This window comes from Marmota marmota, unplaced genomic scaffold (assembly GCF_001458135.2).
Source record: "Marmota marmota marmota unplaced genomic scaffold, marMar, whole genome shotgun sequence".
Lineage (NCBI taxonomy): Eukaryota > Metazoa > Chordata > Mammalia > Rodentia > Sciuridae > Marmota > Marmota marmota.
Window position 1 is genome coordinate 66777 of NW_026000068.1, and position 15683 is coordinate 82459.

The 15683-nt window shown below is 36.8% G+C and overlaps 1 pseudogene; it reads left to right on the forward strand.

Annotated features, from left to right (window-relative positions):
- The first annotated feature begins 15170 nt into the window (after positions 1 to 15170).
- On the forward strand, positions 15171 to 15683 carry LOC107146446 (annotated as a pseudogene).

Genomic DNA, 15683 nt, shown 5'->3' on the forward strand with positions numbered 1-15683 from the left:
CGGCCCCAGCAACATCTTGCTGATTGGCTCCTCTGCGGTGTTGCTCATTGGGCTGTTTCCCTGCCCTTTCAGACCACGGAGCTGCTCATTGGGGGACTTTTTTGGCTCCGCCCACGTGACCCAGCCAATCGGCCTCAAGAGCAGGAGGATTGTGGGAGGTGGAGAGAGAGGCTTGTGTGGTTGGAGAGAGAGGCTTGTGGAAAGCCGGTGGTGGCAGTTGGGGCTCTGAGGGTTTTTCCTGAGAGGCTGTTTTGTTTGGCGTGTGTGGTTCTAAAAGTAAAGTTAGTTTCTTTTGACAAGTGGCTCCTGATGTGCCCAGCCAGACTGCGGCAAGAACAGAGTGTGGATATTATGTAAGAAATAAAGGCTACTCTCAAGATGTTATTATTATAGTAGCAAGTTGTCATGGTAAGTAATTATATAATCATGTCCACACTATGCACATGATAATAGTGTTTGGGGCAACACTTGGCATTTGTATTAGTCAGGCTTCTCTAGAGGAACAGAACCAATAGGAAGTATAATTATAACAGGGGTACTTATTAGGATGGCTTATGCAACCAGAAGCTGGATAATCAACAACGGCTATCTGCAGGCTGGAGAGCTGGAAAAACTAATACCTGCATAGTCCAAGAGGCTGAAGCCCTAGAACAAGAGCCATCAATGGTGCTACCCTAGTCCAAGACCAAAGGCTTCTGAAGGATCACTGGCAGAGTTCTCTTTGGAAGAGTAAAGAAGTGAATGCCTGATATCCTCAGACAATGGCAGCAGCCATCAGATGATGGCAGCAGCAATCAAGAACCTGTTCAAGAGAATTGAGCTTGCATTTGTTGCTACTCCCTTGTTCCAATTTTTATTTCATCCAAGCCATTATCTTATTTGTCAGTGCTGCACATGCTTAGGGAGGGTCTCCTTTTCAGCTGGCTATCCTATATGCCAATCATTCCTAGACACACCCTCACTGAAACACCCATAATCCTCTCAATCCTTGGTATCTCTTAATCTATCAAGTTGATAATTCAAATTAACCATTACAGTATTAGAGGCCACAGTGAGAATATTACAATAGTGTTAGAGGCCACTCTGTGTACATTATGTTAATGTTAAAGACCACAGGGAGGATATTATATTAATTGGATCCCATAGTAAAAAGATCAATGTCAGAGGCCTCACTGAGGATTATATGAGTGACAGAAGCAACAGGGTGGATATTATATTAATGAGGGAGGGACTATTAAATGGGTGCCAGAAGCCTCATCAGGATATGAGTGACAGAGAACAAAGTGGGATGGGAATATTGTGTCAGAGGTCATAAGGATGTTACTATGTGAGTGTCAGAGGTCACAGTGGGGATGTCATGTGAGTGTCAGAGGTCACAATGGGGATGTTATGTGAGTGTCAGAGGTCACAGTGGGGATGTTATGTGAATATTAGTTTTATATGTGTTACTATGGATGCTCTGTTAATATTGAAATGGGAATGTTATGTGTCAGAGGCCATAGTGGGGATATTATGTGAGTGTCAGAGGTCATAGTAAAGGTATGATGTGAGGTTCAGAGGTCACTCATGTGGATATTATAGAAGTATCACAGCCCACAGTAGAGATATTTTATTAATATTAAAGGTCATGTGCAGCTATTATATTAATTTTGGATACTACAATATAGATGACAAACAGATATTAAAGACAATAGAGCAGCTATTATATTAGTTTTAGATGTTATAGTGTGGATAATACATTAATATTAAAGACCATAGTGTACATATTATATTTTGATGCTATACTATTGATATTCCATTGAATTAAAGAACAAAAGGCAATTTTTTAATAGTTATAGATGGACAACATGCTTTTATTTTATTTGCTTATTTTTGTATGTGGTGCTAAGGATCAAACCCAGTGCCTCACACATGCTAGGCAAGTGCTCTGCCACTGAGCCACAGCCACAGCCCCAACAAAAGAAAATTATTATATTAGTTTTAGATGATATATTATGGAAGTAAGTTAATATCAAAGGGAACAAAGTAATTACAATATTAATTTTAGATGCTATGGTATGATCGCAAATTAATATTAAAGCATACAGGGCAGCTATGATATTAGATTTTTAGATGCTATAATATTGATATCATATTAATATTGAAGACCATAGGGCACTTATTATGTTAGTTTCAGTTGCTATAGTATGGATATTTAGTATTAAAGTTTACAGGTTACCTATCATATAAGTTTTAGTCACCATTATTATATCTTATTAGTAATAACGGTCACAGTGTTAGATGCTGAAGTATGGATATCATATTAAAGGCCAGAGAGCAGCTATTATATCAGTTTTAGATGCAAACTGAAAGATATTCAAATCTTTCAGCTTTGCTGTCTTATCCTGATTATCACAGTAAAGTTGGCTAAAAGCCAAGTAATATTTATGCCTGAATGCTGTGCTGCCTAAAAATTTTCTTCACCAGATTAATTACTCCATCACCTTTAAATTCAGCTTTATAGGTAGTCTCAAACATAGGCAGAATGTAGGCAACTTCTTAGCCAGTATGTAACAAAAATGGCCGATCCTCAAGGCAGATATTATATTAGTTTTAGTTACTATTGCATGAAGGTCACATTATTTTTAAAGGCTACAAGGAGCAATTATATTATTTTTATATGTGTTAGTATGAATGTTCTGTTAATATTGAAAGCTACCAGCTATTATATTATTATTAGAGGCCACAGTATGGATATAATATTAATATTAAAGGCTACAAAGAAGCTATTTTATGAGTTTTAGATGCTATAGTATAGATACAGTATGGATTTTACTTTAATAATAAAGAACACAGGAACCATATTACATTACTTTTAGATGCCTTAGTATGAATATTACATAAGTAGTAAAGGCCACAGGGCAGCTCTTATGTTAGTTTCAGATGTGTACTATGGACACTATTAGCATGAAAGGCCACAAGTCAGCTTTTATATTAGTTTTAGATGTTATAGTATGGTTGTCATGATAGTATTAAAGGCCACAGGGCATATACTACATTAGTTTAAGATGTAATAGTATGAATATTACATTGTTAAACACTTTTAGTATTTTTAGATATTAAAGTATGGATATTACATTAATGTTAAAAACCATAGGGAATCTATTTTATGAGTTTAAGGTGCTATATTATAGATATAACATTAGTATCAAGGCCACAGAGCAGTTTTTATATTAGCTTGAGATGGTATAGTATGGATATCATTTTATTACAAAAAACTACAGGGAAGCTATTATATTAGTTTTTGATGATACAACTTGGATATTATATTAATGTTAAATGCAGTGGAGCATTTATTATTATGTTTATTATATTATTATTATGTTTATTCTAGATGCTCTTGAATGGATATTAATATCAAAGGCTACAGGGCAACTAAAGGCTTAGTTGTAGATACTATACTATGGATATTTTGTTACTATTAAAAGCTACAGTGTAGGGCTGGGGCCATGGCTCAGTGGTAGGGCGCTCGCCTAGTATGCGTGAGGCTCTGGGTTCGATCCTCAGAACCACATAATAATAAAATAAAGATATTGTGCCCACCTATAACTAAAAAATAAATATTAAAAAAAAGCTACAGTGTAGGTGTTACATCAGTTTTAAATGATACATTATGGATATTATATTAGAATTAAAGGAAATAGGTCAGAAATTATATTAGTTTTATGTGCAGTCATATGATATTACATTAATATTAATGGCCACAGGGCAGGTATTCATTAGTTTTAGATGCCATAACATGGATACCCTATCGGTATTTGAAGCTATGTTGCAACTAACATATTGATATTAGATGGTAGAGATAAATATCATGTTAGTATTAAAGACCGTAGGATATATATTAATTTAATATGCTATAGTATGAATATCACATTAATATTAAGACCACAGGGCATTTTTAAATTAGTTTTAGATGCTATACTATTGATATCCCAGTAATATTAAAGTCTGCCGCAGTCCGGCTGCAGCAAAATAACCGGGGGGTGACGAATACTTGTGTACGTTGATACAGCAGGAGTGGAAGCCATTTATTGCAGGACAGGAGCAGTATTTATACATTCCACAGAGCTTATCTAATTAGCATAAACTAGATACATCAGTCAACCAACCAGGAATCTCTACACTTAATGGCTCGCTTTTGTTACTTCTCAAACCACTCCCTCTGGCATTTTGCCAGGCACCATCCAGACTTGTTTACGAACTCTAACATTCCCCTGGCTAAATGCCAGGTGTTATTTTGACTTGTTTACAGACTCTAATATTTCCCCCTTTTGTTTAATTTAAATAACAACCATAGTGGTTTTTACACAAACACCATAAATAATCTGCTACAAACAGAAGGGAAGGATACAAAATGCCACAATACCAAGCCACTTGATGGCTCCATGCAAGAAGCCCTTGGAAAAATTATACCAGCAATGACACTGTTAGCAAAGATACCGAGTTACAATTTGTTGTAGATTATAGTTTGTTGTCTCAGTCCTGGTAAAGCAGTGTCTCAATAGATTAACTCACAGTCCAGGTAAATCACAGTCCAGGTAAGTTCTGCAGACAGCTGGCTTAAATCACAGTCCAGGTAAGTTCTGCAGGCAGCTAGCTTGATCCGAAGTCTCGTCTGTTTCTCAGCCAAAGTCTTGTCCGGNGCCCTATCTGTCTAGGGACGAGCAGATTTGCTCCCGTCCTATCTATGGACGGGCAGCTTTTTTTCATCACTTACCCCCGAGTGTCCCGGGGCTCCCCGTAACGGGCCACCATCTGCCGCAGTCCGGCTGCAGCAGAATAATCGGGGGGTGACGAATACTTGTGTACGTTGATACAGCAGGAGTGGAAGCCGTTTATTGCAGGACAGGAGCAGTATTTATACATTCCACAGAGCTTATCTAATTAGCATAAACTAGATACATCAGTCAACCAACCAGGAATCTCTACACTTAATGGCTCGCTTTTGTTACTTCTCAAACCACTCCCTCTGGCATTTTGCCAGGCACCATCCAGACTTGTTTACGAACTCTAACATTCCCCTGGCTAAATGCCAGGTGTTATTTTGACTTGTTTACAGACTCTAATCACCCCCCCACTGGCACCAAGGCCAAATTTGGGGGCCAACAGAGGTGAGGCAAAGAACCTCACCCCCCCACTGGTGCAAAGGCCTATCCACAAGTATGGCTGTATGCTGGACCGGTAGTCAGTGACGGGTATGATCCAATTGCAGTGGTACCAACCTAAGACAGGAGGCTGACGCCTAGAGGTCAGTTCATCCGATGACGGGTAAGGACCATATGTTGAATTGGACTGCCTAACAGGCACGGTCCCTAAGCCACATTGCTTGTTGTTTAATTAAACAAAAAGGGGGAGATGCTGAGAGCCACGGCCGAGTCTGTATGGCCCCTGGCATTTTGCCAACAGTATTGATTGACAGGCGAGGCATTACTATCCGCCTCTGCCGCAACTTTTGAGTTCTCGCACTATTTTGGAGTTCTCGTGGGGATTTCTGGGGATTCCCCGAGAGTTCCCATTGGTTGGGGAAGTGCAGGAGGAGGGATTTCCGGGAGAGATATTTCCGGCTGGGGGTTCCTGGACAAGCCTCGTGGCGTTCGGGAGGATTCCCCGGGAGCTGTGTGAAGTGTTTTCCTGCAGTTTAAAAATAAAGTTTGTTCCTGCTTCAGTGGCTCGTGATTTGTGCCCAGCCAGACTGCGGCAAAAGTCCACTGGGTGGCTATTCCATTTGATTTAGATGATATAGTACAGACATCATATTAATATTAAAGGCCACAGGACAGCACTATATTAATAGTATATTGTACAGTATGGATCTCTTATTAGTATTAGAGACCCCAAGGCAGACAACATTTTAATTTTAGATGCTATATTTTGTATATCATACTAGAATTAAAAGGCCACAGGGCCACTCTTATTTCAGTTTTGGAAGTCACAGTATTAATATTGTTTTAATATTAAAGGCCACAGGGCAATTATTATATGAACATCATATTAGCATTAAAAGCCATAGTGACATGGCTGTGCATCCAGCCCACTGGTCTCTGCCAAGAAGTGGCAGCTGAGAAGTGGAGCAAAACAGTGGAGCAATGACCTGGGCAGAATGGACCAACACACAGGGAAGCTATGGTACGCTGACTGTCATCCCAACGCAGCTCTGCCTGGCCCAGTGCAGTGCAGAAACCTGCTTCATGCAGTGCTGCAGCTCTAGACTACCCCCACCTGCATCCAGAATTCAATGATCTCAACCTTCCACTTCCTGATAAGTGGGCATAAATGTAAGTAAAGGAAACCCAAATAGGTTCAGAGATAACCAATAGCATTAGTACTTTTTAAGCCCCTATTTTTTTTTTTTTTTGCATGACTTTGGATCAATAGCCTTCTTACTTTTTACAAACCCTGATGAGCATAAGTTTGGACCAATAGTGTTGACCTGTGTGCTATATATAAAGTCCTAAACTAGAATTTTCAGATGGCAACCCTTGTAGGTACTCCTCTCACATTGTGGGAGTTCTGTTTCTTTGCACATGGAAACAATCTTATTCTTACATGCACCCTTCCTGGTCTGTGGATTTCACTATTCAAATTCACAAGACAAGAACCCATAAAGAAGAAGAAACTGACAGCTGCTGGTGTCTGCTGCAGCACTGGAGGGCATGGCCTGCCATTAAGAGCTACAACACATCTTGGCTATTGAGGCCTCACATTGTGCTGACCCCTCTGCCAGCAGAAGCAAAGAAACTCTAGTTCCAACATGACAATTATATTAGTTTTAGATGCCATAGTGTGGATATTATATTAAGGACTGCAGTGCAGCTATTTTATCAGATTTAGATGATACCCTATGGATATCATATTAATATTAAAGTCCACATGGCAGTTTTGGATGCTGTCATATGTATTTCACATTAGTATTAAAGGCCACAGTGCAAACATTATGACACTTTTAGGTGCTATAATATGGATCTCATGTTAGTATTAAGGCCAGAGTCCAGCCATTATATAAGTTTTAGATGCTATGGCATTGATATCATATTAGTATTAAAGGTCACAGGTCATGTATTAGTTTTAGATGCTGTACTATGCATATCAGTATCAATAACCACAGGGCAGTAATTAGTTTCAGATGCTGAAGTATTATTATTTTAGTGTTAAAGGCCACAGGGCACATATCAATTTTAGATGTTATACTATGGATATTATATTAGTATTAAAAATCAGAGGGGAGGTCTTTTATTATTTTTAGTTGCTACTCTATGGATGTTATTAGGTATTAAATGTGACAAGGCAGATAATGTGTCAATTTTTGATGCTATGATACAGATATCAGGCTATTATTAAATGTCACAGGGCAGTTATTATATTAGTTTAGAGGCCACAGTATAGACATCATATTTATATTTATGACTAATATATTAGTTTTATATGACATTATGGGGTATCATATTAGTAGCTATTTTATTAGTTTTAGATGCTATAGTATGGATATCTTTAAAAAAGCCACAGGACATTAATTTTAGATGTTTTAATATGGATACTATGTTACTATTAAAGGCCAAAAGGCAGATATTATATTATATTATATATTATTTTTAGATGACATCATATGGATATTGGAATAAAAGGCCATGTTATTAGTGTTATTGGTCAGTGTGGTTATAATAGTAATATTAAATTCCATATTTCAGTAACTATATCAGTTTTAGATGCTATAATATGGGTATCATATTAGTTATAAAGGCCACTGAACAGCTATTATATCAGTTTTACAAGATATAGTATGGATATCATATTAGTATTACAAGGCTCCAAGGCAGTTGTTATTTCAGTTTTAGAGGCTACATTACTTATATTATATTAATATTAAACATACAGGGCAGCTATTATATTAGTTTTAGTTTCTATAGTATGGATATCATAATATTATTAAAGGCCACACTGCAAGTATTATAGCAGTTTGGGATGCTATAGTATTAATATCATATTAATATTTAAGGTCACAGGGCTGCTATTATATTAATGTTAGACACTATAGTATGATATTAAAATGAAAGGCCACAGGAAAGCTATTATATTAGTTTTAGCTACTATAGTAAGGATATCATATTAGTATTCTTTGCCATAGGCAGGTATTATATTAGTTTACTTTATTGATATATTAGTTACTTTATAGATATATTAGTATTAAAGGGCACAGGATATTTATTGCATTAATTTTAAATGGTATACTACAGATATTTTATGACTATGAAAGTCCACAGGGCAGATATTATATCAGTTTAGGTGTTTTATATGGATGTCATAATAATATAAAAGGCCAGGTGTAGCTATTTTGTCAGTTTTAGGTATAATATTATGGAGATTATATTAATATAAAAGGCCACAAAGAAGCTATTACATTAGTTTCAGAAAATCTAGTTTGAATACTATATTAATATTAAAGGTCACAGGTCCACTATTATTTCAATTTTAGATGCTACAGTAATTATATCAGATTAATTAAAGAACACAGGGTAATGATTCTATTAGTTATGCATGCTATAGTATGAATATCATATTAGTGTTAAAGGCCACAGGGCAATTATTATATTAGATTTAGATGCCAAGGTCGAGATATCATATTATTATTAAAGGTCACATGGCAGTTATTGTATCAGTTTTGGATACTCTGGTATGGATTTCACATTAGCATTAAAGGCCACAGGGCAATATGTTATGTTTAGATGCTATAATATGGATACCATATCACTATTAAAGGCCACAGTACAGCTATTGTATTGGTTTTAGATAATGTGATATGAATATTATATCAGTATTAAGACAACAGTTTGGATATTTTATTGGTTTTAGATGCAATTGCATGTATATTTCATCAATATTAAAAGCCACATGGCCCCTATACATGTGTGATTACACTACTGGACTAAAATTGAACTATGTACAGCCAGAGGAATGAAAAGTTGTGCTCCATTTGTATACATTATATCAAAATGCATTCTACTGTAAAAGAAATAAATAAAATTTTTAAAAAAAGATCACTCAGGCCACCTGCACCAATACTGCCATTGCTGCTGCCTCTGATTCCACTGCTGCCAGCCTGAGGTTGCCTGGAGGTCTTCTTTCTGGGTACTGCTGCCCTTGCAACTACAACCACCTGCTGTTGCCACAGAAGACACTGCTGCCCCGATACTGCTGCTGAGCCCCGGGGATCACCTGGTGACACTGTCCCCATAGCTGCAGTTGCAGCTGCCACTGCAGCCACCAGTGCTGCTGACCTGCTGCCTGCTGCCAACAATCACTGCCATTACCTCTGCTACCACGGTCTAGAGGACTGCTGTGAGGAGACTCCAGGTTTGTTTGCACACATTTTTGGACACCAGCCAGGTCCTGGGGCCCAGGTGCTAGCAGGTTTACCACCATAAGAGCCTCTCTCTGGGGACTCCAGCTGGAACATGCAGGTCCAGTGTGATGCCTGTGGGTTTGGAGGAGCCTAGGGTCTTCCGGCTGATAGTTCTGGTGGCCCATGTCTTGCTGCTGCATCTCAGCATTGCTCCTTTGCATGAGTGTATCCCTAGTGGTCTCTCTGCAAGTAGAAGCAGCATTGAGATCTTGGGAATGCAGTATGGCCAAGAGGTATCTGAAGCACTGATCAGTGGGATAGTGACTGGGTTTGTGAGAGCTGATCTGGATTTGGTGATCACAAGACAGCAGAGACAGGGCTGAGAAACTGTTGAACACTGACAGAGACAGTTTAACTTTCCAGGAAGAGTTATTTTGTTTTTTGATTCACAAATATCTCTGCCATATTTGGAAAAGGATTTTTTTATGCATCAGTGTGTGGAGAACAATGATATATGAATAATTTTTTGCATTTTTGTTCTTTTCTTATATGTTTAATTTTTTCTCTTTGTTCGTATTCTTCCTCTCTCATCTATTTTCTTGGATTTTCTTTCCAACATTTCTCCAGCCAATAGCCAATCTCTGTCAGCTCCTCTTCCACTCTTCCTGTGAATTTTTAATTCTATCTTCTCTCTTCCTCCCTTGCAAACATTGCATAATACACTACCTCTGTTCTCTCATCCTCCATTTGAAAATGTAAACCATTTTAACAAATTTTCTGTTTATATTATAGATACTTATTGAACTCATCATTTTGGTTTGATGTGAGAAAGCAGCAGACACCTTAGTGGGAGCTATTACTTTTAAGGCTATATATTGTTTTCACTGGGCACTGCTGATATTGGTCTCACCATTAAATGTGAGGTGCTGGAAACCTTCAGGGACACATATACATCTACAGGGTAGAATTTATGCTGCCTTTAGATGCATACTTCTAGATGGGAAAACACATTAACAACATGAAAAAACAAGGGAATAAAGCACCCCAAACTAGAATGCTTCAACAACAGAAGCCACTGATAACATAGTAGAAGAAATGTCATAAGGAGTTCAGATTGTACATAGTTAAATTGATATGTGCAGTAAAGGATAGTATAAGGAGTGAAATCAAAGAAAAAATACAGGAAGTGAAAGATCACTTCAATAAAGAGTTAGAGATCATGAAAAAGAAAAACAAACAAAAATCCTTGAAATGAAGAAATCAGTACACCAAATTATAAATTCAATTGAAAGCATCACCAACAGACTAGACCACTTGGAAGACAGAACCTCAGACAATGAAGACAAAGTATATAATATTGAATGTAGAGTTGAATGATCATGCAGAGAAGATGGTAAGAAACCATGAAAGAACTTCCAAGAATTATGGGATAACACGAAAAAAAAAAAACAAATTTAAGAGTTATCAGGATAGATGAAGAAGCAGAGATACAAACCAAAGGAATGCACAATCATTTCAATGATATAATAGCAGAAAATTTCCCAGACCTAAAGAATGGAATGGAAAATCAAATACAAGAGGCTTACAGGACTCCAAAATTACAAAATTCCAGCAGACCGACACCAAGACACATTATAATAAGAATGACTAACACAGAGAATAAAGATAAAATCTTAAAGGCTATGAGAAAAAAATAAAATTACATAGTGGGGAAACCAATTTGGATCTCAACTGATTTCTCAGCCCAGACCCTCAAAGCTAGGAGGTTCTGCAATAATATATTTAAAGCTCTGAAAGAAAATGAATGCCAACAAAGAATTTTATATCCAGCAAAATTAAGTTTCAGATTTAAAGATGAAATTAAAACCTTCCATGATAAACAAAAATTAAAAGAATTCATAACTAGGGAGCCAACACTACAGAGCATTCTCAGGAAACTATTCCATGATGATAAAGTAGGGAAAAAAAACAGTGAAAACCAGCAAAGGGAGGATCTACACTAAAGTGACATTCAACCAAATGAGAAACTAAGACAAATCAAAAACCAGAAATAAATTAAAATAATAGGGAATACATATATCTAAATGACCAGGAATCGTATCTCAATAATAACCTTGAATGCTAATGGCCTAAACTCATCAATGAAAAGACATAGACTTGAAGATTGAATTAAAAAGCAAGACCAAACAATATACTGTCTTCAAGAGACTTACCTCATGGGCAAAGACATTCACAGGCTGAAGGTGAAAGAATGGGGGAAAAACTTATCACTCATATGGATTGTGTAAACAAGCAGGGGTTTCCATTCTCATTTCAGATAAAGTAGGCTTCAAAACATAGTTAATTAGAGGAGCTAAAGAAGGACATTTTACACTTCTTAAGGGAAGTATATGTAAGCAAGACATAACAGTTATAAATATTTATGCCCCAAACAATGAAGCACCTATGTACATCAAACGAACCTTTCTCAATTTCAAGAATCAAACAGACCACAATACAATAATACTGGGTAACTTTAATACATCTCTCTCACTCCTGGACAGATCTTCCAAACTAAATAAGGAAACTATAGAACTAAATAATACAATCAATAATTTAGACTTAACAGACATATATAGAATATTTCATCCATCAATGAGCAAGTACACTTTCTTCTCAGCAGCACATGGATCCTTCTCTAAAATAGACCATATCTTATGCCTCAAAGCAACTCTTAGTAAATTTAAAAAAAAAAACCCACAGATAATTTTCGGGGTTTTTAGTCCTCGTTCCTTCTCGACCTGCAGGAGAGATAGGGAGAACACGCCCCAGCCAGGACGAGCCAAGAAAGGAGAGGTCCGACTGACCTCCTCCGGTGGCACCCAGCCCTCCCACACCGGAGGACAATAAGATGCGTCAGGGAGACCAGTCAAGGCTGGAGCTCATTTGTTGAGGAAGCACACACAGCTAATATAAGGCACAGGAGCCAATCAGGATAAAGGTCAGCAGGGTGAGGAGAGCTCACGTGTACACCCATTCTACAGGCAGTAAGGGGAGACACGAGCTGTCCATGAGGGCAGAAGGGTTCTGAGCCTATCCTAGAGGTGGTCCAATTTTTCATCACAACCCACGTTAACGCCTTCTGGCTGATTGCCAGGCGCCATCTTAGCCATGTGCAGCCCCAAGACCAGGAAGTGAGCCTCAGTCTGCAAGTTAGGTTTCCTTTTCTCCATCATAGGTTTGTATTTCTCTGATGTGACATGCCCTACAGATAATACCTTGCATTCTAACAGACCACAATGGAATGAAATTAGAAATCAATGATAAAATAAAAATAGAAGCTACTATAACAAATGGAGACTAAATAATACACAATTGAATGATGAGTGGATAGTAGGAGAAATCAAGGATGAAATAAAAAAAATTCTTAGAGGTAAATGAGAACACTGATACAACATACCAAAATCTCTGGGACACTGTGATGGTAGTACTAAGAGGAGAGTTTATTTCATGGAATGCATTCATTAAAAGAATAAAAAGTTAACAAATAAATGACTTAACACCATATCTCAGAGCCCTAGAAAAAGAACAAATCAACACCAAAAGCAATAGAAGACAGGAAATAATTAAAATCAGAGCTGAAATCAATTAAATTGAAACAACAGAAACAATTGAAAAATTAACAAAACAAAAAGTTGGTTTTTGAAAAAATAAATAGAATACATAAACCCCTGGGCATGTTAATGAAAAGAAAAAGAAGACTCAAATTATTAAAATATAAGATGAAGAAGGAAATATCAAATGTTATATCAAATGGATGTGTCTAAAATATAGAAGATAATTAGAAACTATCTTGAAAATTTATATTCTAATAAAATAGAAAATATCAAAGACATAGACAAATTTCTAGAGATATATGACCTATACAAACTGAATGAGGAGGTCATACATAATTTAAATAGATCAATTTCAAGTAATGAAATAGAAAATGCCATCCAAAATCCTACCAACCAAGAGAAGCCCAGGACCAGATAGATTCTCAGCCGAGCTCTACAAGTCTCTCAAAGAGGATTTAACACCAATATTTCTCAAAGTATTCCATGAAAGTCAAAAGGAGGAAACCCTTCCAAACTCATCTATGAGGCTAATGTTACCCTGATACCAAAACCAGACAAAGACACATCAGGGGAAAAAAAAAAAAAAAACTTCAGACCAATATCCTGATGAACATAGATGCAAAAATTCTCAATAAAATTCTGGAAAATCTCATACAAGAACATATTAAAAAGATAGTGTACCATGATCAAGTGGGGTTCAGCACAGGGATACAGGATTAGTTCAACATATGGAAATCAATAAACATAATTCATCCTATTAATAGACTTAAAAACAAGAATCATATGATCATCTCAATAGATGCAGAAAAAGCATTTGACAATTACAGCACACTTTCATGTTCAAAATAAGAAAACTAAGGATAGTAGGAACATACTTCAACATTATAAAAGCTATATATGCTAAAACCAAGGCCAGCATCATTCTAAATGGAGAAAAATTAAAAGTCTTCCTTCTAAAAACTGGAACAAGACAAGGATGTCCTCTTTCACCACTTCTATTCAACATCATCTTTGAAACTCTAACCAGAGAAATTAGACAAAAGAAAGAAATTAAAGGGATGCAAATACATAAAGAAGAACTAAAACTATCACTATTTGCTGATGACCTGATTCTATATCTAGAAGATCCAAAAAAATTCCATCAGAAAACTTCTAGAACTAATAAATGAATTTAGCAAGTAGCAGGATATAAAATCAACACCCATAAATCAAACACATTCCTAAATATCAGTGATGAATCCACTGAAAGAGAAATTAGAAAAAGTATCCCATTCACAATAGCATCAAAACAACAACAACAACAACAACAAAACCCTCTGGGAATCAATCTAACAAAAGAGGTGAAAGACTTTCTACAATGATAACTACATAACACTAAAGAAAGAAATGGAAGAAAATCTCAGAAGACGGAAAGATCTCCCATGCTCCTGAATAGGCAGAATTAATATTGTCAAAATGGCCATACCACCAAAAGTGTTATACAGATTTAGTGCAATTCCTATTAAAATTCCAATGACATTCTTCATATAAATAGAAAAAGCAATCATGAAATTTATTTGGAAAAATAAGAGACCCAGAATAGCTAAAGTAATCCTTAGCAGGAAAAGCGAAGCGAGGCATCACAATACCAGACATTAAACTATGCTACAAAGCTATAGTAATAAAAACAGCATGGTATTGGCACTAAAATAATGCCATTTGATGATCATATGATTCTTGTTTTTAAGTGTATTAATATGATGAATTATATGTATTGATTTCTATATGTTGAACCAACCCTACATCCTTGGGATGAACCCCACTTGATCGTGGTGCACTATCTTTTCAATGTTTTTGTATGCAATTTGCCAATGGTAGACCAATGGTACAGAATAGAGGACACAGAGACAAACCCATATAAATATGGTTATGTCATACTAGACAAAGGTGCTAAAAACATTCACTGGAGAAAAGATAGGCTATTCAACAAATGGTGCTGGCAAAACTGGAAATCCATATGTAGCAAAATGAAATTAAACCTCGATCTCTCACCCTGCACAAAAATCAACTCAAAGTGGATCAAAGACTTAGGCACTAGAACAGAGACCCTGCACCTAATAGAAAAAAACATAGGCCCAAGTCTTCACCATGTCAGCCTAGGATCTGAGTTCCTTAAGAGGATTCCTATATCGAGAAGGGCATGTGGGGCATGCACGCCTCTTCTGCCTTGGGCCCGGAAGGGTGATGTGACTGGGGCATCGCTGGCCTCACTATGCCTGCCTTTTTCAATTTTCAGAGTCTGTTGGCTGTAATCTTGCTGCATATATGTACCTGTGTTTATATCCGGTCCTTGGCACCCAGCCTTCTGGACAGAAATAAAACTGGACTATTGGGAATATTTTGGAAGTGTGCCAGAATTGGTGAATGAAGAGTCCTTATATTGTAGTATGCTGTGTAGTGATGGCCTTCAGCACCCTTTTCATACAGTATCTTGGAAAAATAGCAGAATTTAATTGCCATCAGACTTCAGTGTGAACAAGGACTTATCTGCAGAAAATAATGGAAAGAATGGTTAACCTTTTTATCTCTGAACATTGATGAGAGAAATTTCCAGATGGTGTTCTCTATTTTTATGTTATTGGACCAATGTTTTGTATAAATAACTAAGATATAAAAATTTGATACACAGAGTTTAATAGTCTGTAACAATTAACCTCAGTACTGTTGCTACA